The 23,921-nt window shown below is 32.4% G+C and overlaps 1 protein-coding gene across 4 annotated transcripts in view; it reads right to left on the bottom strand.

The window, feature by feature from the left end:
* Positions 1–23,921, bottom strand: part of LOC118192690 (protein O-linked-mannose beta-1,2-N-acetylglucosaminyltransferase 1-like) — a 438,475-nt gene that overhangs the window by 209,930 nt on the left and 204,624 nt on the right. The window lies entirely within an intron of this gene.

Here is a 23,921-nt window from a genome sequence, read left to right as displayed (position 1 = left end):
ACGTCGTCAGAATATTAAACAGATCGAACGACCAGCAGGTCTTTCGCCCATTATTCTGTTGAAAGAGCGGCGCATGATTTCAAACATTTGGAAAGATATTTTGCAACAGAAATGGAGCAAGTAACAATATGAGAAAAAATCTGTTAAATTATACTGGTAGTTATACATCAGAAATAACTAAAAAAATGATCGCGAAGTAGCTTGGAATCAACTGTAAAAGCGCAGTAATGAAAGTTGATCGTTCTTAATATATACAATTAAGGCTAAAAACAAGACATTATAAAACACGTAATTTAAGCTACGTATTTTTTTATGAAAACCGGAAATTTAAGAAATACAGCCCACTATCACAGGAAATTTATAAACAAATTCTAAATTCCGATTCCTTAGGCAGTTTTGGTCTAATTTCCTATTCCTTAGCATTTCGAGATCATTTTCTAAAATTTCGAAATCATTTGCTAAAGAACGTTAAGAAGTTTCTATTCAAAAGCATATTATCAGAAGCTATGTGAATCATCGTTTCAATTCAACTTATGTGAATCATAGTTGTTTTTAGGCCCACTAGCGGCCGAGCGGTAAAATCGCTAAACACTGGTAGTTCGGTCCGAGGTTCGAATCCCGCGAACGGGCTGGCTGCATGGGCGTTTTCGTGGTTTTCCCTGTGTTTAACGTGTATACGAGCCAGTTTCCCTTAGAAAGTCCTCCACGAAGGCATCCCTCCCCTTAGGCAGATAGCCCTAGTGTGCTTTGGCGTATTCTCAATATACACCACCATAGTTGTGTTAATGCAAACGAAAAATAAACTACTGTGAAATATACCACTCATATTTGTTAATTATTTTGACATTAAAAATGCATGTTTTTAGGCGAATACATATGTATTTCGATGCGTAGTTGATTACTATGTGCATTAATGAACTTAAGGCCAGTCTTGGGATCCAGTTCTGAAATGTTTACTAATATTTGTATATAAGTTTCGCTTCTCAAAATGAACACCAATAACTCAGTATATATTTTAAAACAAGATTAAAAAAATTTAGTTATTATTATAACATATTTTTTTTTACCTTCTGAGACGCCAGTATTTAAACATGCAGTATGAAAAATGACCAAACTAATGTGTCGACTTCTCAACTGAGAATTAGCGAAACTGCACCCGAAATAAAATGCTCATGATGGAGCATGTTGTGCTAGTTCAAATGCTGTAATCTTAGAGATACAACAAATAGAAAAAAATGTCAACTATATAGCTATTAGACGTATGTAACCAGATAATATTTTTTAAAATCGCAATTTCCCATTTAACAAATTTTCATTCAGATATTATTAAAAAGAAGAGAAATTTATACTTTTTCTACCTTTGTCAAATTCTCATAATATTTTAGGAAAGGCGTATTTTGTCAGGTAAGGAAGTTAAAGCATTCGCGTCGACACGTTCCTTCAAATTCGCATTTTCGAATTTCGAAATAGATAATTAATCAGATACTATGAAACCTTAATTAGAAACTAGCTGAGGCTTTCGCCGGTTTCGGACAGCTCAGCAGGAGCAACCTGTTCATAGAAACGGGAGTCATGTGAGCTAAGGATCAAGTCCTGAAGCATAAACTAAGTAATTTAAGAAAATAAACTAGATTATGATTCTTAACTATATCTTGGATATAGTATATTTTTCATAAAAACGCTTCTGTTTTCTATAGTAATTGATTTTTAAAACTTGTACATAATTTTTGCTTTTTAAATTGCGCAACATTTGAGTAATGTCTATAGGCAATGCCTTTTTTACTCTGTTATAGATTACAGTTATAACTGGTCCGCGCATTGCTATGGTTTGGCTCTATTTTCTGATATTAGACATTTTAGTTTAAATATTTTGTTTTTAGACAAGCTTACAGTTCTGATTAGAAATAATTAGACAAACTGCAGAGATATTAAGTTTTTCTTTCGAAGCAAGAAACATGAAAAATTAATTATGCCCTCTTCGAGATTAGAGCCAAGGATCTTACAAAGCTATCTGGACGTGCTAACCTTTCAAATAATAATAACGGGTAAAGGGGAATGCGATAATTCCTCATATTCGTCCCCATTTAGAAGACAACTGGAGGGAAGCACCAGACGACCAAATCTAAATGATGAAAAACTTTCGATTACTATATTTTTAGTTCCGGCACCATTGTAGAAATCATTAAGATTTTTGAACAGCTATGCCCTCAATGCAGATTTATCTTTCAATACTAGCTGGACTTGCTAAGCACTTATACCACAAAAGCAAGAATGGGGAGTGCAACAATTCCTTAAAAGTAATATTTATTAGTATGTATTTTCAAAAACTTTTGGGAAAGTATGCATTTTACAAAAAAAAAAAAAAAAAAAAAAAAAAAAAAAGGCGGAAGAAGCTATTAATGTTATTTTCAAGATCCTACAAAATGTAATCTCAATATCTGCTACCGGGATATCATACATTAAATATTCCAGAAATCTGAAAATGCTATTGACTGGTTTCAAGTGCGTTATAAATAGCGGAAGGACCGAATAAACACCATCACATACAATTTGAAATGACAGTACGGGGGTAGGGATACGCATTGAATATTAATTACGAGTAACCTTCCTTAGATGAAAACCGTGTCAAAACTAAATTAGTACTTTTCTCGAGGTATTTGTCCTTCATCGCTCGAAAATAAGGCTTTCGCTCGAAGGGATCAACACTATTCTAGAACGAACATATCTGTATTTCATTTAGTATGTAAAGATGTATTTAAATATTAAAAAAAATCGATTAGTAAACATAAGGTCCTTCACCTGTCGGAGCAAATATTTATAACACTGATTTCATTCAAGAGGCATAATAAACAAATACTTATAAGTTAATCTTCGATTACTTTAGGCGCTTCCTCTTAGAATCTTTTTTTTCCCTTCAATAAAAAGAAAAATAAAAGAGTTCGATCTATTTGCATATATGGAAATATGCTTTTATATCAATGTTCAAAGGAATATGTTTTGCTTCAATCTTTTTATAAAATCGAAAATATAGCAAATACTTTATTCTTTTCAAAATTAAAATAACAGTTTAAGCATCTATCTATTTGGCAAGAAATTCTTGAACTGAAACTGACTGTTTGCAAAACTGAAGGAAAATAATAGTTCAATAGTTTATTCTTAATAAATACTTCGAAGAGGTTTCCGTCGAGATATTTACTGTTTATAGTTTGCAACAAATTACGTCGGCGATAAACTGAGGCTGTGGCCAAACGATGATACCTAAGATATTTAACTTTATTAAATTGCATATGTAAGTTATTCAGCAGTATGGCAATATCACTAAAAAAATCCTTTTATCTGGAGTTTTCAATATTTTTCAGTATATGTTATTTTATACCAGAATGTCATGACCAGAAGACTTTATACAGTATTTATGTTTTATACCAAGAATCAGTGTATACAGAGAAAATTTAAAACACTTTTATTCAAATCCAGTACGGTGTGATCTGCATCCAGATTATGATGAATAAGGATGATGCAAAGGATTATGATGAATAAGCTTTGTAATAATAACGAAAAACTGCAAGGCTCTATATTCACTTCACATTTTTTGATGCACTTCATTTCAACTTATTTTCTCGAATTTTTATAGCTTAATAAACCAATCCCTCAAGGCAAGTTAAAAATGGCATCAAAAACTGCAAATTTTGAAATTAAATACCCAAGTCAATTTTTGTCGTATAGGAGTCAAATTTCTTGTAATTTCATTTTTTTTTTTTTTTTTTTTTTTTTTTTTGTAAAGAGTATGAAACTTTCTCAGATCTCAGTATAGGAAACGAGAGACAACATTTTAAAGTCAGATTTAATTATTTTCACAAAATTAACTTTGTTTTAAATTTGAAATTCCCAAAACATGAATATTTTCGTTATTTAAAACACTTCTGTATTTTTGCTGTATTTCATTTAAACTTGTTTCCTCAAATTATTCTAACTTAATTAGCAAGGATTTTTAAGTCGGGTAAGGGTAAGTATATATATGATTGCTATAAAAACGCGAAGTGCATAATTGGATATTATAGCATAATTTTATAACATTATAGCATAATTCTATAATGATCATATACAAAATTTCAACGTTCTGAAACTATTAGTTCTTTATTTATGCGAGATACGTAAATACAGAGGTCATGAAAAAAATCCCTTTTGAATTCCTTTCAAATACATTTTACAATCCGTTTTGTAAAAAGGAATCCTTTATTTTGTCTATACGTATAGACGTCAAGCAAAACAAAATTGGTCCGAATGGGTTCAGAAACTGTTTAAATAAATATTTCATTTGAAATATGATACCCGAAATTTTTTGTGATTACAATACTTACTTTTTACTTCGTACAAATGTAAAGAGCGGAATTACATGTTTTTTATATTAAAAAAAATGTTTACACTTTTTAATGGTAAACTCTTCTTTGATGTTTTTTATTGTAATCTAACGTTTTCAGATTACAGTTGCTTTATTTATTTATATTAGCTATTAATTTAAAATGCAATAAGGAATTAGGATATACTATTTGAAGCCGTTCAAAATTATTATTAGTAATTATTTACATGTTTAGCCCTAAGAAAATTTACGGAAAAGAGAGGGATGCTTTCGTATTAACACGTTACACATGGGGAAAACCACAAAAACTCCCATGCAGCCAGCCCGTTCGCGGGATTCGAACCTCGGACCGAACTATCGGTGTTCGGGGACTTAACCACTCAGCTGCTGGTGGACCTAGGCCTTCAAAATATAATGACAAATTCGCTAACACTATTTTACATAAAAAATATCGAGTTTTTTTTTTTTTTTTTTTTGTAAAAAAGGAAAAGATATCTTTATTTTTAACAGATTTATTATAAAAGAATTTTAAAAAAGTCTCTTTGAGTCATTAGGATGTTTGATGCAAGAAATGCGAAAAATGTGCAACGCCCTCGCCGGGACTCAAAGCCCGGACATCTCGGATACGCGCCGAGTGTGCTGGAAGGCATGCTGGAAGAAGGGAGAAATTACCTTATAATCTTAAACTGCCTTTTATAAACCATGCCTATTGAATATGCATCACCTAGCATTTAAAAATCAAAGATAACTCTTCACAAATTCCTTAGCCTTTTTCTTAAAAGAAAGTGTATTCATTTAGCTTTATCTCAATATATGACATTCAGACAATTTAAATACATTTCTTGCAGAGTACTTCAACATATCAATAATCTCATACATAATGATGCCATTTCTTACGTCAGTCCGATTTTTTTAATTGTTGTCAAACTTCTTAAAGAGCACAAGGTTGTTTTGCATATAAGGCTATCTTATATCCAGAGATTTTATAGTCTTCATCTTTCATTCTACTGGTAAAAGAGGAAGAGAAGGATTCAAAAGATCATCAATGATGGCTTTTCACATGCAACAGAAAACTTTTTTACGATTAATTAATACAAAATTAATGATCACTGAACAAAAGACAGATCAGTAATTATATTTACGAAGACGTCCGCCCCCCACAAAAATAGAAGCACAGCAAAAATTCAGTCTTGCACTAACGCTGAATTTTGAACGAACATCAATCTAAGCATGAATTTCGCTTGATTTTTAAAGGTCCCCCTTGCCGTCTGCTCCTTCTTATTGCTACGAACTAAATAAAATATACAAGCTAACAACAAGCTTTGGAGATCGCCATAAAGGCAACTCTGAAAATCGACGAGAGTGAGATACTTAGAGAAAACCCGGCTTCATATTATGCAGAAAAGCAATTCCAAAGCAGCCTCGATAACCAACCAAAAAAATCTGATGTGGACATCGCATGAGTTCCTTGTATGCATGACTTCCTTCCTTTTAAGAAATTTTCTCATCTGACCGCGTACTTTCGCGCTGTAATAGAAAGCACGTTCGGCTAGCATTGGGAAGTCCGAAGTTTGGATACAACAAGGTATTTCTGTTGTCTCATGTGTTCTACTCCTCAATAATACTAACGACTCCGCAATTTAACTTGAAACATTTACAGTGTATATGGTTTATTACAATGCTGTATGGAATGTACTGAAAGGGATTATTTTTTACAGCATATTTTTGCATAAATTTTGTAGCAGATTGCAATTTTATTCTCCGTTCTCCCCATGCACAAATGTTTTTGAAACTTTCTGATAATACTGCCATTTCATTCATTATTTTGATTCTAAAGGGAAAAGCACTGGCTGTTTTTAAGCTATGTACTTCAGGAACCAGTAATGGACGAATAAGTAATGGCTTTTTGTGTCCACACGCAACCTAGTCTCTCAGTCAGTAGGGTGATCCATAACACAGAGCAAAGAATCCGAACCTTCCAGGATCCTGTGGTCCACAAGACAAGCGATGTGGTTACTTAAAAAGAAAAGTTTCAGTTTCTATATTGACTCTCTTGCGTGACAAAGGAGCGAGGAAGAATGTGGGAAAGGAGAAGTTTCGGGGTGAGGCAGAGAAAACAAGATCCTAAGTGCAAACGCTCCCACCTCTGACACCAATTCGCAATTACTGCGGAAGGACGGCCCTGTCCTTGACTCCAAACATTTGTCTCCAGAATCCATTCTTCGTTAACTGTTTTTTCTCTCTCTTTCCTCTAACGGAGGGGGGTTGGAAGGAGTCAGGAGAAAGCGGTTGAAGCTGGGGAAGAAGATACTGAGAGAGGAGAGCGTAACAAGAGTCTGATGTTGCTTTCTTCTTTACGAATTCTCACAAATTGTAAAAAAAAAAAAAAAAAAAAAAAAAAAATCTAAGCATGTTTGCTATTTTTTAGTTTTACAGTTAAAAGTAGACGATTTCAGTGTTCTTCCCTGTTAGTGATTCTATTTAATTCGAAACAAGAAAAGAAATTATGTTTAGAAAATGTGCAGTAAGTCTTCTGACAATAGAAAAATTAGATTTTGATTTGGTCAGAAGCCTTTAATAGCCTTCCTACTATCTGTTTACTACTCATTCGAGTGATTTTCAGCGAATTTTTTTGACACGCCATATTGCATTCTCTAAATAAATTCTACCTAAAATAAATGAATAACTAAAGAAATGTTCACGTGTTAAAATGATCGCTTTAGTCAATCAGTGCTATTTGTTTATTTAGACACGGCAAAGAGCATAAGAAAGGATGCCTTAGTAGAGACTTCCTTAAGGAAAACTGGATTGTATTACTGAGGAGAACAGCGAAAACACCCATACAGCCAAACGACTATCTGCCCCTAAAGGAAAGGATGCCTTAGTAGAGATTTAGAGTATCTACTTTGGCATCCTTTCTCTATCTGTCTAAGGGAAAGGATGCCTTAGTAGAGACTTTCCTTAGGAAAACTGGCTTGTATTACTGAGGAGAACAACGAAAACACCCATACAGCCAAACGACTATCTGCCTAAGGTAAAGGATGCCTTAGTAGAGACTTTCCTAAAGAAAACTGGCTTGTATTACTGAGGAGGACAACAAAAACACCCATACAGCCAAACGACGACATCCAAATGCGGATTGAACTACTAGTATTCAGCAATTTTTAACCACTCGTCCTTTAATGGATCTCACTGGTGTGTACGAAATAAAAGGAACTGATATCAGTTTGGAATTAATGAAATCAACATTAATTCCAAAACTGATTTTGGATACTGAAATGGTATTTTATTTACATTAACCTATGAAAACCTAAATTCCAATTAGCTTATCTAATCTAGCAGGTTTACATGATTTTCTTTACGAATTCAGCAAGATTTAAACTTTAGTTATAAGGACTCTAGTGATATGGATAATTTATTTTTCTTTTGAAGCCAATAAAGTTTTTAATTTATTTGTCTGTTGTGACTTTTTCCTTAATCTGAATGACGTAAAAGGACAGAAGACCATTAATGGAGCAGCTGCACCATCATTACAATTTTCGGCAATAGATGCTCCGTCGATGGATACCATCTACTATCTGCTACACCAATTCAAAGAGATGGCTTGGTGGTCAGCGGGCATTTATTGAGAATTTTTTACGTAAGATTTTACATGAATAATAGTATAGAGTTTTACACTAGAGAATGTGTACAAAGAAACATATAAACAATTATAACAGTAGTACAAACTTGAGATGTGTAGAGATACATTCGAAAAATTATACAAATAAATGTAGTTAAAAATGTAAGAATGTAGACATCAAAAGAAAATTTTTAAATATATAAAATTAAAAATAAACCAATAATATCAGAATGAAACTTAGAATTTTGACAAATGTTGCCTAGAATTAGTTATAAATAGTTATACGAGCGAAAGTCCACGTAGAAATGTGAATTTGAAAGTAAGTCTATACGTAAAAGAACAGTATAATACAATTAATAATCTTTTAAGAAGATTTTAGGGTAATGCGCACAACATGTAGATTGGCTTACACTGTATGACACATAACGCAAGTTAGAAACATTATTGTAAAAACACAACAAAACTAACTATTCTTTGTTTACTCTGAGAATCTTACTTGACCATTATGAGGACTCCTTTCTGAAAGCTGGTTAAAAAAATGTGTTAGTAACGCTATATAAATTATCTCTTCATGAAAAGAATTTTTGTTTCGTGATAAGTATCGTAATTGCAAACAAGTTACTTTAGGTTTTCAGTGCATGCTATGTTATTTTTTATGCATATTTGTATTTTGTTTCAGAAAAATAAAAATATGTTTTTTTAATTATATAATATTTGCTGAAGTAATGTACGGTAAAAAGTGAATAAATTCCCTTTATTACAGTAAATCCGAATTTGGCCTAATACAAAAAGACAACCCAGTTATCCGGATAGTCTAGATATTTGGAGTTCTGTCACCTTTTTCGTCAAAGGCTAATAAAACATAATCTCGTAGCTTAATTTGGGCGAAAATAAAAATTTATTAATGAACTAATGACAAAGCATGCAGCGAATTACAGGACAGGGTGATGATAGTCACATATAGGATTCTGTTCCTTGCTGTAGAAGCATATTATATCTTCGAAAGTTCATGCCTACCGGAAAAAGTACTACGCTTGGAAAAATATTTGACAAATACCAGTGCCCTTACGTCTTTTACCAGCTCTTCTTTTTCCATCAGAAAGTGGTGAGTTTGTTGTAATATCATTCTCAACATCCAGCAATATTTTAGATCTGTGTTTATTGTTTTTTATGACCACAGCGCATCTAGGTATGTAAATTCATCGTGAATACCATAAAAATGTAATGTTTTTCATCATCAATTCAATATGTAGCAATAAAAGGAAAAGTCTATAAGAGCTCTTGTGTGCATATCGCACCCGCTTAGATATGCAAAATCCTAGATCTACGAATAGGCATAGATGTTTCATAGTAATATTTTCCACCGTGGGTGCTGACGAATTCTAGGAAAGCGTTACTGGTCTGAAAGGCAGTAAAAGGGCACTGCGCATGTTATGGTGCGAATCTGTACGTTTGGCGCTGCTATAAATGCGTTTAGAAATCTTCAATCATTCCCATTTTTTTTTTCTTTCATAGTTTGTGATGAATTTTAATTAATGATTTAGTGCAGTATGCATAGATACCAAAAAATGTTTATGTGGTTTCATTCAGTGGCAACGGATAAAGTAATACTCAGTAGAAAGTCACAGTTGCAAGTGGAACACTGAATACACTCAGTAAGGGCGCTGAGCATTTCAAACCTCGAAAAGGTAACAGAGCCAAAAAGACTGAGAATTTATTACTTTCCAAGGGAAAGAACCGTGAGCATTTTGATTTTTTCAAAACTTCATTTAGGTTTTTCTATTGTAATACTGAAACGAGTATACTTAAATATTAACGCAACCACCATAGCGCAATTTCTTTACAGATGAAAAGGTAAAATTTATTTATCGGGTGAAAATTAGTGTTTCTCGTGACTTTTCTTGTAAAGATTTCTAATCTATCGATATTTATTGATTTTTTTTTTTTTAATTTCTACAGAACCGATCGCCGAGTTTGAAAATTGCATTTTATTAGGATACAATGCTTGTCTTTTTTTATTACTACTAATTTTTTCTCAGTATCGTGGATTTTCAAATACGCTGCGAATTTTTCCAGTACTCTGTGTGTGTCTCTTAACCCGTATGTGAAAAGCAAATACACTGATAGAAAATGAAATTCCAACACCAAGCTGCTAGGTAAAAGATATTTGAGAGGGCATGTTTGTACATCTGAAAGATGATGTCTGTTCAGATTTCGCACTTGATGAGTACGTGCGACACTAGTATCACCACCAGTATGATGATGTATCTGTATGATGACACCGCCCCTGCTATCACCCAACGTGCTCTACAAATTGTCTATACGGGTTTTTCCCTTAGAGCAGGTATTGGATTTGATTGGACGACAAATTCAGCGTTATCCACAGCTAGCACGATCGTTGCTAACTTGACTGACCAACTGCAACAGGCATTTAACCCTACCACAAAATGACATAAGCATCTGTACGAGACAATGTACTCGCGTTTGTAATATTACCTAGACCAGCGGTTTTCAACCTTTTGATAACGCGTAGTAGACAAATGCTTTGCCTACATTTCACTCATTTAAACTGATTTCTTCTTGGTGTTGGTATTTTATTTTCCAACAGCGTATATTATTACTATTTAATAATTACAGTCAACGCTTTATTTTAAAATAAGCGCTTGTTAAATAGTTTTCCCAATAGCTGAGTGTTACAAACTTCCGAATTCATTCAAGACAGACCACGAAGGGTATTTGTGCTACGGCTATTTGTGCTAGATGCATTTTCGACTTCTGATATTTTCTATCTAATGATAGGTTTAATAGCCCATTGTAAATTAAATAGCAAAAACGTGTATAGTAAAATCACAAGTTTTCACAGAAGAAAATTTGTTATTTATAATATTATTAATTATTCAAAAAATGTAGCAAGTTTTCAAATATACGGATTCTAAATACGAAACATAATGACTCAATGAAAGAAATATATCGCTGCATTTTAGTGATTATTATAATTTATTTGACATTTTCGGTGTGGAATAAACTGAAACAAAATGTCTTCATGAACTATGAAGTTAGCTTTCTCTAGCACTATACTGTATTATTCAAACGAAACTACAAACTGTATAAGAATTTTGAAATAAATGAATGTGTTAAATCTTTGCTATAATTTACGCTTAGCTGCTATGAGACGCAACCATAATGAAAGATTTTTCGAAACAGAATTCCTTCATTTTTTTTACGTGATTTTTTTTCAGCGCTATTTCTTCTTCAACAGACAAGATTCCGTTACCTCGCCGCCCACTGATAATTAGAAATTAGAGTTTACAAAGGCGCATTCTCCGGCATCGGGGAGTTTGATGCCGTTGCTACGGCAACGAATGAGGTCATTCTCGTTTCTCCCACACGTTATACGCGCGAGACATCCGACGGACAGTCTGTTCCGGTAAGCAAAACCAGCCTCAATCTTCATTTGTGCAGTCCGGCAGAAAGAATTCATTGGTCGCCCTGCACTCTGCCGGACACCGATTAATGGGATTTGCGAATCTGGCGGCAGGAAGGGGGAATATGAAGCTTAGTAATAAATGGCTTTTATTACGTTCTTCGTTTGTGAATTCGGTCTAAGCACTGCATTCCCAATGGTAATTGAGAGAATGAAACTCGAAACAAATGCCTCGATGAGTTATGAAAGCGATTACCACCCATGAGATAGATTATTCATTTTATCTTTAAGCTAATGTTAGATTGACATCAATAGGAATGTGGAGTTAGGGCCAATTCTTCTGTTACTTATTGAGACCAAATAAATGAAATTCGATATTTTAATTAACCGAAAACCAAATGATTCTATCCTAAGATGCATAATACATGGAGTTAAAAATATTTTTTTAAATTTGACTAATGCTGAAAATATTCATAAAAGTGATAAGATATATCATTAATTAAATGTCTCTTATGTAATGTAACCTAGCTCAAAGTAATGTTCCAAAATTTTTGGACAGACTGCACCAAAAAAATTTCTAACATCAAAATAATAAATAAATAAAAAAAAAAAAAAAAAAAAAGGGGACGAAAATTTCTTCTCCGTCCCCCTCAAAAAAGGGGTTATAAAACGGGGGAATATAATCTCGGCATCGCGATATAACACCTTAGCTTTGTCCTTCCATGGGAATCTTTACAATTTGAATAAACATGCATGCGCGATTCGGAGTAATGTTTCATTTGTCCAACGCGTTGACGAAAAAAAGCACTGTTTTTACTGTTGAATAGTCTCTTGAAATTGTACTGATGATATGCAGTAACAAGTATAACATTTTATATTGTTCTTTTATTCATGGGCTAAAATCCTACTTTCATATGTAATAAACAGCAAAAGAGGAAAAAACATACACTGTTTAAATGTACAATATTTGTTATGATGCAAATGTTTTAAAAGTACATCTCCTGATAATCATGATAAAATTATTTTTACATTCTCCGAGAGATTTTATTTTCAGTTATTAAATCCAGGAACATAATTCATACTGAAGAGCTAATGAGCTAATTAGCAGTATTAAGCGCAATAATAAAGCAATTGCATACATTAAATAAGTTAGCGTCGACACACTGTGTATATTAAGTAGAATCTCATCAAATTTGTTCAAGATGCTCAAGACTAATAGTTTTACCGACGAAATAATGGCACATTTAGATACACTTGACAATGAAACAATCATTAAAGCGTTGAAATATAAGGAAGAAGATAACATCAAAATTAGCCTCGACTGTTGATCACCAAAAATCATGTAACGAACATATGACTTCCTGCTTAGTAAATTCTATTGTTATGTGGCTATGACACTGCATACTAAATAACGGTAAAATGTTACGATAGTATCTTTTAATCAATCAAATACGTATATTAAAGCTTATTCCTATAAATGCATAATAAAATCCTCTCTACTGTACTAAATAAACTGATATTTCTCGATACAGAAACAAAATTCTCCAGAAATGTTCTGATATTAAACAATTAATTGTTTATTATTATTATTATTATTATTATTTACATGTTTATAATAATAATAATAATTGTAATAATTGCTTTCGTAAATAAGCATAATCAAAATTTTCTAAAACAGAGCTATCATGTACACATTGATCAAATTCTACGCGAAGTGCTATCTCTAATTTTTAGATAATCTGCAAAAGGAAAATTATGTTAATTTTAAAACTTCAAATTACAGTCTATCACTTAGAAGGTAAGCACTGAAAATTTCAAAAATGAATTAATATATGTAGTATATCTAATCCGAAAAACTTTATGATTGAGTTACAGATAAAATGGATTGGTGATGGTGGCGTAGTTTATTGCTGGACATTCTTGAGGTATATATACTCAGTCAGTTATCAGTATGGGTATGATATGCACCCCCCCAAATTTTATATTACGTAGCACATCTTGAGCTAATGGACGACACAGAGGAAAGAGCAATGCATGTTAACAACAGCGATGTGACACGGTAAAATAAATACGCATTCAGAAAAATCGTGGGATAGTCAAAAGTTTCTTTAATCTTATTGGAAGAAAGATATCCGCATTGCTATGGGATAAGATAGCATAACGCGAATTAATTTGTAAATGCGCTATTTAAATCCATATATTATAAACAGTTAGTAGTTTTAATACAGGAAGGGACAGAAACCAAATTAAAATGAGGAATATTGCCATATCAAAGTTAATAGTTTTCTTTCATATTTTCTAGCCTGCATACTTGCTTATGCAAAGTAGATATTCAGATTCTAGTTTTAACACGTAGAACTGTTTTAAACCGAACATTGACGATATGCGCTCTAGTTTAAAAATGAACCCATAGAAATTCAAGATAGCAAAACATAAAATCAAGGATTTACAATGAGTTGTGCAAGAAACCATTGCGAAACGTAGCAGGAAAAAATATGTTATTATTCCATTGTAAATTAACGCTATATGGAGGACTTAATTAACAGATCAAAAAAATCTAATTATTAAAGATGTAACTTGGCGGTTTTTAATTGGATTACATGCGCATAAGGCTTGTACAAATTTTTCTTGCAAGAAAATTGGCGTCAGTTTGTAATCTGCCTGGGAAAGAAATTCGCGTTATGAAACTAATAACGTCTTAGAAGTGTTAAAAAATTTTAAATTTTATTCAATAAAATAAATATGTTAAAATTTATTCATGCCATTTACTCATTATCAAAATTAATTTATGTTGCAATAAGGAAGCTGTCATTTTGAATATAGAAATAAAATTCTTTATTGTGGTCTATTATGAAGTAATTTATTTGGATTTCTTTCGTGGTTTTGCCTCCTGTAGTTCGAATAACATAACCTCTTAACAGAAATAAATAAAACGCATGACTATAGACTTAACAACATACTAGGAAATTCGAAAATTATTTAGGCCCTATAAAAAGAGCTCTAAAAGATTTTAACTTCATTGGGTTATAGCTCCTCAAACAAATGGAAGGGAGGTTACATCTGTTCCGCAAAGTGAGGTCGATCCGTTTCTCGAGGTCGGCCATTTCGAACAGGGAACCGGAAGAAGTGAAAATGTTCGTCCATTCTTCTCGCCGAATCGAGCCCCGAAATGGAAATGAAGAGCGACACTAACCCACAAAAGAAGCGGCGGATAAATAAGTGATTCAGTGAAACGTGTTACTTTTACTGCAGCCCACGCATGCGTCACGCTTCAGTTCCAGCGCCAGACGATATTCGGGAACTCGTCAGTCGATTTATTTCGTCTTCAGCCCTTTCCGATTCTGCAAACAGAATACTTCTCTATTTGGCGTTGAGTTCTTTTTTACGTGCGAAGCGGAAGTTGAGAATATATTCTGCCGCTCCACGTGGGACGAGACCCATATATAATCCAGGATTTTAAAATATAACCTTAACGGTGAAAAGCGTTTTCAGACTGTAATACTTCAAACTCCTCTATTTTACTTACATTTATATGTTTACATCAAATTAACTTAAAATACCTTTTCCTTTCAAAGTTTTTATGCGTACTGTGGAAATCTAAATATCTATGAAAACATTATGGGTGACCGCAGTTCATCTGGGCGTTAAAAAAATCAATAACTGTGTTTCTCCCTGCCATGTGTGGGACAAATATGCATTCAACAAGTGAGGAAATGTTATCTTTTTATTATGATACAGTTTTATCAACAAGATAATACAGTATATAAGGTTATTATTTAGATAAACCAGTTATTTGTAATTTAAGCCTTTATTATAACTTTTCCTTTCCGTTTCCTCACCCGAATGTCGATGAATGTAGCTAGTACTTAACCTGAAGTATTTCAGAAGGCAGAGCGTCTTTCTAGCCTGCTTATGCATGCTACCTTTAGTTTCTGACAGCTCTGATAAACTGAAATTCCCCCTTCTCCAATGGCGGGCACTTGCCTATGCCGGCATCGGCTACTCCTTAAGCTAGATGTGGTGGTCTCTTTATTATGGAGGCACCTAAAAGGTGGGCCGCCTTTGCCTCCTATGAAGGGACAGGCAACTTTTACATCCATGCCTTCTCCGAGATTCGAACCCGGGCACTTCGGTATCGCAGTCAGCCTCACCTAACCACTATACCGTCTGGGCGGCTAATAAATTGAAATTATTCGACTTTACGTTATCGCTGCTGACACTTGAATTTGATATGCTGGTGAAGTTATCGAGCCAGCGTAGAATAAAGTTTAATTGAGTAGTCTGCGACTACTAGTTTACATTCTAAATCGAAATTAACTGCTTCTGTTTTGTTGCATCACCATGAGTTGTGGCTAATATTGTTAGCAGAGCAATGCGACTCATGTTCAGCACTATATCAACAACTATGGCAACAGCACAAAGTACTGTTTAAATAAAAAAAAAAAAAAAAAAGTTTATTTAAGCCTTTTTCTGACTTTGTAGTTACTTTATAGCACGTATGGCGATAATTCGCTTCACGTCTGTTAGGAGATACGGACTGGTTAACTTTTACCAGATCAAAGAAAAAAAAAAGTAAAGTTGAAACACGAAGTGTTTGTATTTCTGTAAGACAAAAGGCAAAACATACTTTTTTTTGGACAAAATTATTTTTTATTTGCCTAAGTACCCAATTCATTTCATTTCTCTCCCCCCTAACCTTAAAAAAGGGACTTTTGCAAAGTTGAATTTTTTCCGATAAGCAATCAAGAGGGAGAAAGATGAAATCTGAAAATTTTAGATCGTAGTTTATTGCCTCAAAGAATAGTTATTCGTTAAAATTTCAAATAAAAATAAAAAAATATAAGAAATGATTAAAAAAATGCAGTTTGTACTTCGTATTAAGATTCCATTTAACACATGAAATAGTTTTAAGTTAAAAAGTGAAGACAGACATTCTAATTTAAAAAGGAATACCCAGAAATTCAAGATGCAGAATGCAAAATCATAGTTTGGAAGCACGAGGTCCGAAAGTTACAATTATTTAAAGCAACTAAATTTTTCAAGCATGTTCTTACTGCTCACTTGCTTTTTAGTGCCCCCAAAGCTTGATTCACACGAGGGATTTTCGATCATAAGAGGTCTAACCCGAGTTTCGTTGTTAGGCAACCAGACCTTGTTACGTCACCAAAACTGGCTTTAGCATTTTGCGTATATATTCTAACTTTTTAGCTTTATATATTCTAACTTTTTAGCCAGCTTAAGTACAATAACCAACCATTCACAATGCAGAAAACAGGAAATGACAATTCTGACATTCGGTTGATAGTTTAGCTGAGTCAACTAAATATTTACGCATCGCAAGTTTCCCTTCGTTGATTGGCTTACATGTTAAACCCTTTTTTAGCTCGTGTGAATGGACTTTACAACTTTTATACCTTAAACTGCAAAACCTTATGACAACAAAACCTTCTCCTGAAAGAATCTTTACTAACTCTGAACTATATACACCTTGTCTGTACCTTCTCAGCGCTATCGGTGGCGGATAACGACCATACTTGGTATAACGCAGACAGAAAACGAATATTTTATATCAAATGCTGAAAGCCTGTGGCCAGAAGTCCTTAGGCAGAGATAAGGAGAAAGGCACAAATAAAATATAGTACAAAACACAAATGAAAAGTTATCAAAAGCAGAGAACGAACAAACAAGAATTCAAAAATTCCTTTCTTATCAATATCGAAAATAAGAGTAACACTACGCAAGACAGTATAGTAAACAATATAGAAAATATTCATAGATTTTCTATATCTTCCTAGCGGAGAGGCGGGCTAGAGCGACACCATCGAGACAGATTCTGCTTCGATAGTGTTCGTTAGAAGCCATTGGAAAAAGATGGGCCGAAAGTTAGTAGTGTTCCTTGTCAATCAAACGAAAGGCAGCGATTACCTTATCTCTCATATGGTATGGTAGATTGCTAATTTGAGGAACAGGAAAAACAAAAAGCGTTTTAAATTTGTATTTCTGAGCTTTCATTCCTTGTTGTCTCCATTTGCTTTTGCCAGTTTAACAAAGAAAAAGAGAGGTCTTTATAATTTTTTTTTTTTTTTTTTTTTTTTTTTTTACTATCTATTTTTCAAAACTGACCCAAAATGTTATTCGTAGGTTAATAAATTTATCCTGTAAACTGCTGCACATTTATGAAAACAGGAACGTGTCCTATGCAAATTTAAAAGCAGTCATATTAAAATGCAGGATGGTGTTATGGTCTTACGGTTTTTAAAAATTAATTAATGTTTTTGCGGACTCCTCGCGATTGAGACCTGCGAGTCCCCCTGTATTTGCTTCAATCTGCCATCTGCATAAAAATATCATAATCATAATAAATAGAGAAACTCTAGTTTAATATGCTAGAAATGTTTTTCTGAATGGTGTCTATATTCAAAAAACGATAAACTGCGAATTTTTTTTTTTTTTTAAAGTTCCCTCTTCCTAGTTTTGAATTTATTTAAATTACCACTAAAATCCTTGCAACTCAGAAGATGATTTGAATGCTTTGAAATTTTTTATGTTTGTTACTAATAGGGTAGAGATAATCTTTTTGTTACATCAATACTACGACTTAAAAATAGGCATTTTAAATCAAATCGGCTAAAATTAGATCATTTATACGATGTTGTATATAATGTGTTATGTATGTATATATATATCTAAAAAAGCAGTTAATCTCTATTTTATTACGTAATGATTGCGCTATTCCATACCTTCTCTAGGAAAATAAAGCAGAATGAAGTAACTATGACTAGAGATATGTAAATAATCTATTTAGGATTAATTATTCATGTGTATAGTTTCTGTATATATTTCTGGTTTCCCAACTGTTAATAATTATGGTTTATTTGTGTTTCTTAACGACACAATTGTAGCCGATTTTGCGTGAAGACTTTCTTCTTTTATTCTGCTTATATTCATTTTCCTTAACTTCATGCCAGAATAGATTTAAATTTTACTCTTTGTCCAGCTTTAGTAGTCACTTTGTATATTTTCTTCACATCTTCCTCGTGAAATTCTACAGCCTGTTAGATCAACTTTAATTTCTTAATCACAAGTAATATATATTCCTTATTACAAAGTCCAATCACATCTACTAATTTTTCGCTAATTTTATAGCTAAAGCGTTTTACTTAAGGACCGAGGCTACTTTTCTACAACAGTAAAGAATACAATACTTTTTTACGATAGTACATTTTTGCAACAGTAAACAGTACGTTTAAATCTACAATTTGAACTTTTAGTTACATGCTAGTATTTTACATTAATTTTTAGCCTTTAGTGGCAATCAAGTACCTGTCTTGCATCCTTTGGTAGCAGTAAGAAATCTGAGGAATGACTTTACTTTACATTGCAATTAATCGCGTTGCAAAATAAAGTAAAGAAATTAAGTAAGTAATTATTAAAGTAAAAGAAATTTCTTTTATTTTTTTTCACACACTCATGCTTTTGGCCGACGTTACGGTCATTTTCTTTCAATCAATAAGGATCTTTTAAATAAGTCTTTTGGTACTTATAATTGGCCTTTATAAACTCTTTTGTAACATTTAAAGTGATTGATTTTTTAATCTAGAGTTTCTGCTTTTAATTTTCAGAACTTTCTCACATTAAAAATATACTTTTGCTTTTTAGTTTAACTTGCAGTTTTAATTCAACAGTTTAATTTTCAGAAACTAAATTCAAGCCGTTTCTTCTTTTTGAATAGTACTACAATTTTAGGAACATTTCTTGCGGCTCTTAGTAACAGTAAGAAATTTTAATTTTATCAAGCCTAGCATTTTAACAAACATGTTTTTTGCAGAATTGGACGCCATTATACTTTCGGAAAATAGGGCTATTTTAAATTAGTCGTTTAGTAATTATTTTTGGCCTACTGTATATTTCTATGCGACAAGTTTTTTTAATTCAGGGTTTATGTTTTTAATTTGACTGAATTAATGAATTAAATGTGCTTTTACGTTTTTACTTGATTTTTGAGATTTAAATTTAACAGTTTAATTTTTAGACACCTGAATTCACATTGGGGTATATTCTTCGAGAATAAGGTTTAAAAAACTCTGTATATATTTTTCTAATTTTTTTTTTTTAATATTATAAATGCTTGTTTGTTTCTTTCAAATAGTCAAGAAGGACGAAATGAATTTTCAGACTTCCTTGATTATTCGGATTTAATTTTTGAGATAATTACCCCCTGACGAGTCTGTATCAAACATTAAATTATGAATAATTAAATGCAGTTTGTTTTCAGATATTTTATATGAAAGGATTTTTTAATTATTTTATTCTTAAATTGAAACATTTTAAAATTTAATAATTTTTTATTTTGTGCATTTAAAAATTTGATTGCATATTTTGTGTATAATTTCTCTATTGTTTGCTAAATATTTTTACTAGTTTCAATAGTCCTTTTCACACGCATTTTACATTTTCCCGGATAGAATAATCATTAACTTTTGAAAAATTAAATATGTATGTGTGTATAATCGATTTAATGTAACATTTTTAGGATTACTGAAATAACATAAAATAATAACTAACGAAATTATTAATTAAATCTAAATTCGAAGGCAGATTGCGACTGATACATTGCGTCTATATCAGGTGTTATTCAACAATGGCATCTAATGCTGCTTACTGGTATAAAAATATACTTGACTGAGGTTCATTCAATTATCAATAGTTAAAATGAGTATCATCTGGTGATAAGACTCTATATTGCTTTCTCGTTTTTTTTTTTTTTTTTTTCAGACACACTTAAATTCATAAACAGCAATATTTTCTACACATATCACTCTACACTAGTATTCTACACTTTTCATCGCTTTTGCATTCAGGCAGTGAATTTTTCAGTGCATTAGGAGCATTTAAATAGCACGTTAAATGCTATTTTATACTTAAATGTGTAGCTTCGATATTGGAAATGAAATATTGTATTAATATAGAATTCATAATAATTTTAATGCTTTCCTTCGAATTTTACTGTTGTGTTTTGATTTGTTAGGCATCGCCACAAGTACTACGTTTTAATGCATATTTCATATTTTGTACTCAATAATAAAACGTTGAAATTATAATAGCTAAAATTTGCATTAAATGTTTTAAAATATTCTTTATACATAGTGAGAGCCCCTTCCCCAATTAGTTAATTGGGTCAGATTGGATACTCTTGTCTGCATGATGGTAATAAATATTTATCATATAAATGGGATGTTTTAAATTTTTCATTATACTGCTGAGAGCTTTACTATTGCGCAAGAAAGTGTTAACCTCACATAGCCAAGAACAATAAGAAAAACATTCTTCCTTTACAAAATAGGGCATTTGATGTTTTTTTCCAGCTATATTTCTAACAAAAAAGTAATATCATGGATCTCACTCCACTGATTCTACAGGCAACGGTTTTAAATGATGAAGTGGTGTTCTAAACTGGTATATCTGGACATATCTGAAATTGATAAAACGAATCTACCACTGCAAAAAAAAATGCTACAATTATGATGGAGACATCGAAGTGCTTTTTTTAGAGAAAACTTATCTATCGGTTATATTGTATGCAAGAAGACATTGATTGCTTCCCTCTTACTAAAAGCTTCTTGAATGAAAATAAAATCAAGATTGAAGAAGAGATACAGAAAAGTATTCAGGCCCACCTCGAAATTCTGAAAGATTCGTCCGAATATTATTTTCCAGCATCTCAAGAAAAGGTGCTTCATGGCTTTAAATGCATTCTGAATGCATTCACCGAGAATGAAAACCACCGAGCTTAACCTCAGAAGAATATGATGTCCTTACCTCACAGCGAACTTAATATCGCGTCTCATAACGAAGCCTACAGGAGATCTTGCTGCATAGAAGAAAGATTCCACATCTTGTTTGAGAAGGCAAAATTAATATTGCTGCCTTCATATCTCTGTGAAGCGGGATTTTCCGCCTATACAAGTTTAAAAAATCTGATGCGGAAACTATATGACTTCCTTGTACGGCCTATTAAATTATACATACTTTTTGCTGCAACTAGAACCTGATATTAAAAATTGCTAGATATTTACAACAATAAACTGATACTAAATATTGTTACATATTTAAAACAATAAAATTATATTACATATTGTTAGATAAGTATTGCTAGACTAACTTTATTATATATGTAGTTAGATTTCGTTGTTTATAAAAAATTATATATATTTATATATTAAAGTATTCTTTGGATTATCTTCTAGGGAAAAACTTCATGAAGATTGATAAAAATAGTGTACTGTTAATAAAATAGTTTAGCAAAAATTTCTAAGATTGTCTATTGAAAGTAAAATGTTCATTAAATGGAATAATTTTATGTTAATCTATAAATATAAAGAAAGTCTGTGTGCTTGTTTGTTCGCTAATAACTCAGTCACTACTACATCTATCGTCACCAAACTTTCTACAATTCTTTTCTGGGTCCTGGAAAAGGTCGACGTCCACTTTTTACCAAAAACAAACTAGCTAAAATCAGAGATATTAATTAAAAACTCTGAAAAACGATAATTTTCGCCCTCATTTTTCCGAATGGCAACGGTCTCGCAAGCTGGACATGAAAATCTGCTTTATTTTGTTATAGTATTATAGTTGTTGCCACTGCTCGCTTTCAGATCCTAGAGTTTATTAATAAAAAAATTCTAAATTTTACGATGAAATAAAAATAGCCTTGCAAACATTAAATACACAATTCGCGAATCCAAAAATCGTGGGAAGCCATTTCGACTATTCCCATCTTCGTACGACTTTAATCAACCGAAATATTAATTAAAAACTCTGAAAGCGCTAATTTTCGCATTCATTTTTCTGAGTGGTAACAGTCTCGACGCGTTGGAGATAAAAATGTTTTGTTTCGAAAAGTGTTGCTACTACTCGCTTTCAAATCGTAGAGTTAAAGGCCCACCAGCGGCCGAGCGGTAAAGTCGCTGAACACTGGTAGTTCGATGCGAGGTTCGAATCCCGCGAACGGGCTGGCTGCATGGGCGTTTTCGTAGTTTTCCCCATGTGTAACGTGTATACGAGCCAGCTTCCCTTAGAAAGTCCTCCACGAAAGGCATCCCTCCCCTTAGCCAGATAGCCCTCGTGTGCTTTGCCATAATTAAATACACCAACACCAAATCGTAGAGTTTGTTAATCACAAATTTGTAAGTTTTACAAAATCTAAACATATAAAGATGAATGTTTGTTTGTGTGTTAGTTTGTTCGCGTTATTGATTTTTGATCAATTATGATCATTTTTTTGCCACATTTAATCGACTAAAATTGAATATAGGTGAAATATTGGACGGAAATTGAGCTTTTACGACCATTTGATTAAAAAGACGAAAATCATTAAAAACTGCGTCCCATTGTTGCTTTTATAATGAGAGAGAATTAGCTTATTTTTCTATCGAAATTTTTAATGTTATCAGCATCATATCGTATCAGACTGAACTACTGACCATAGACTGACCATATCGCATCAGACTGAAAAATGTATGACTATGAATTGTATTTTTTGCATCTTTATTAGAGAAGGATTGCAGTTGTATCGTTCTCTCTGTTGTTAGATACATTACTCTCAATTTAATCTAACTGGGATCGGATACTTCTGCTAGTATTAAATAATGAAGTAATTTTATTAACCGGAAATTGACTTTTCCAGGGGATCAAATCAATTTCCCATTAGTTCACAATAATTAATAGAAGCGAATGTGTTTCGTCGTCTTCCTATGCAAGAACTAGTTATGAAAGCTAAATCAAGTCGAAAAAGGTAGGCAAAATCGATTCATAGTTCAAATCAAGAATAGAACTAAAACAAATATTTAAGTAAAGATTTAAAATTGGTCAAAATTGATCTATAGTTCAAGTCATATTTTCTTACTTAGCAGCTTTACAAGTATTAAGCTTTAAGTCCAAAATTGCCAAATTCAATTAAAAATTATAATTAAAATTAGTAATAGCCCTTCATTCCCCCTCTCTAATCTAAAAATTGTAATAACGTTTTTGGACTGCATCATTTCTAGATCAGTCTCTCTCTCTTCTCTCTGCATATATTATATATGTTTGGTATAACTAGATGTTATAGATGTATAACTAGATGTTATAGCAGTCCTATACACCAAATTCAGCGTTCTACGGCTGATAATTGTTTTTCAGGTATGCGAGATGCATACATAGGTATGAAAAAACACGAAAAATATCCTTTGAATCCATTTTAAATACATTTTGTAATATGTTTTGGAAAAAAGAGTCTTTTATTCTATTCATACATACAGATGTCACGCATAAAAAATAGACAAAATGCAGTCAAAAGGGTATTTCCGTTAGCTGAAAGTTTTCCTGAAATTCTGAAATAACTCTTTGAAAATATGAAAAGACATTTACTTCACCAAAAATTTTCGTTTGGTGTAATTACTTGAGAAATTTATTCCATGGAAAAAAGGGGGGTGGGGAACATTATCATTGTGTTTTAAAAGCCTTTTCAACTATAAAAT

Source organism: Stegodyphus dumicola, chromosome 8 (assembly GCF_044657685.1).
Source record: "Stegodyphus dumicola isolate Sdum_Otavi_A_Nest chromosome 8, ASM4465768v1".
In the NCBI taxonomy this organism is placed as follows: Eukaryota; Metazoa; Arthropoda; class Arachnida; order Araneae; family Eresidae; genus Stegodyphus; species Stegodyphus dumicola.
The sequence above is the reverse complement of the archived record's forward strand: the minus strand, read 5'-3'. Positions and strand labels throughout refer to the sequence as shown.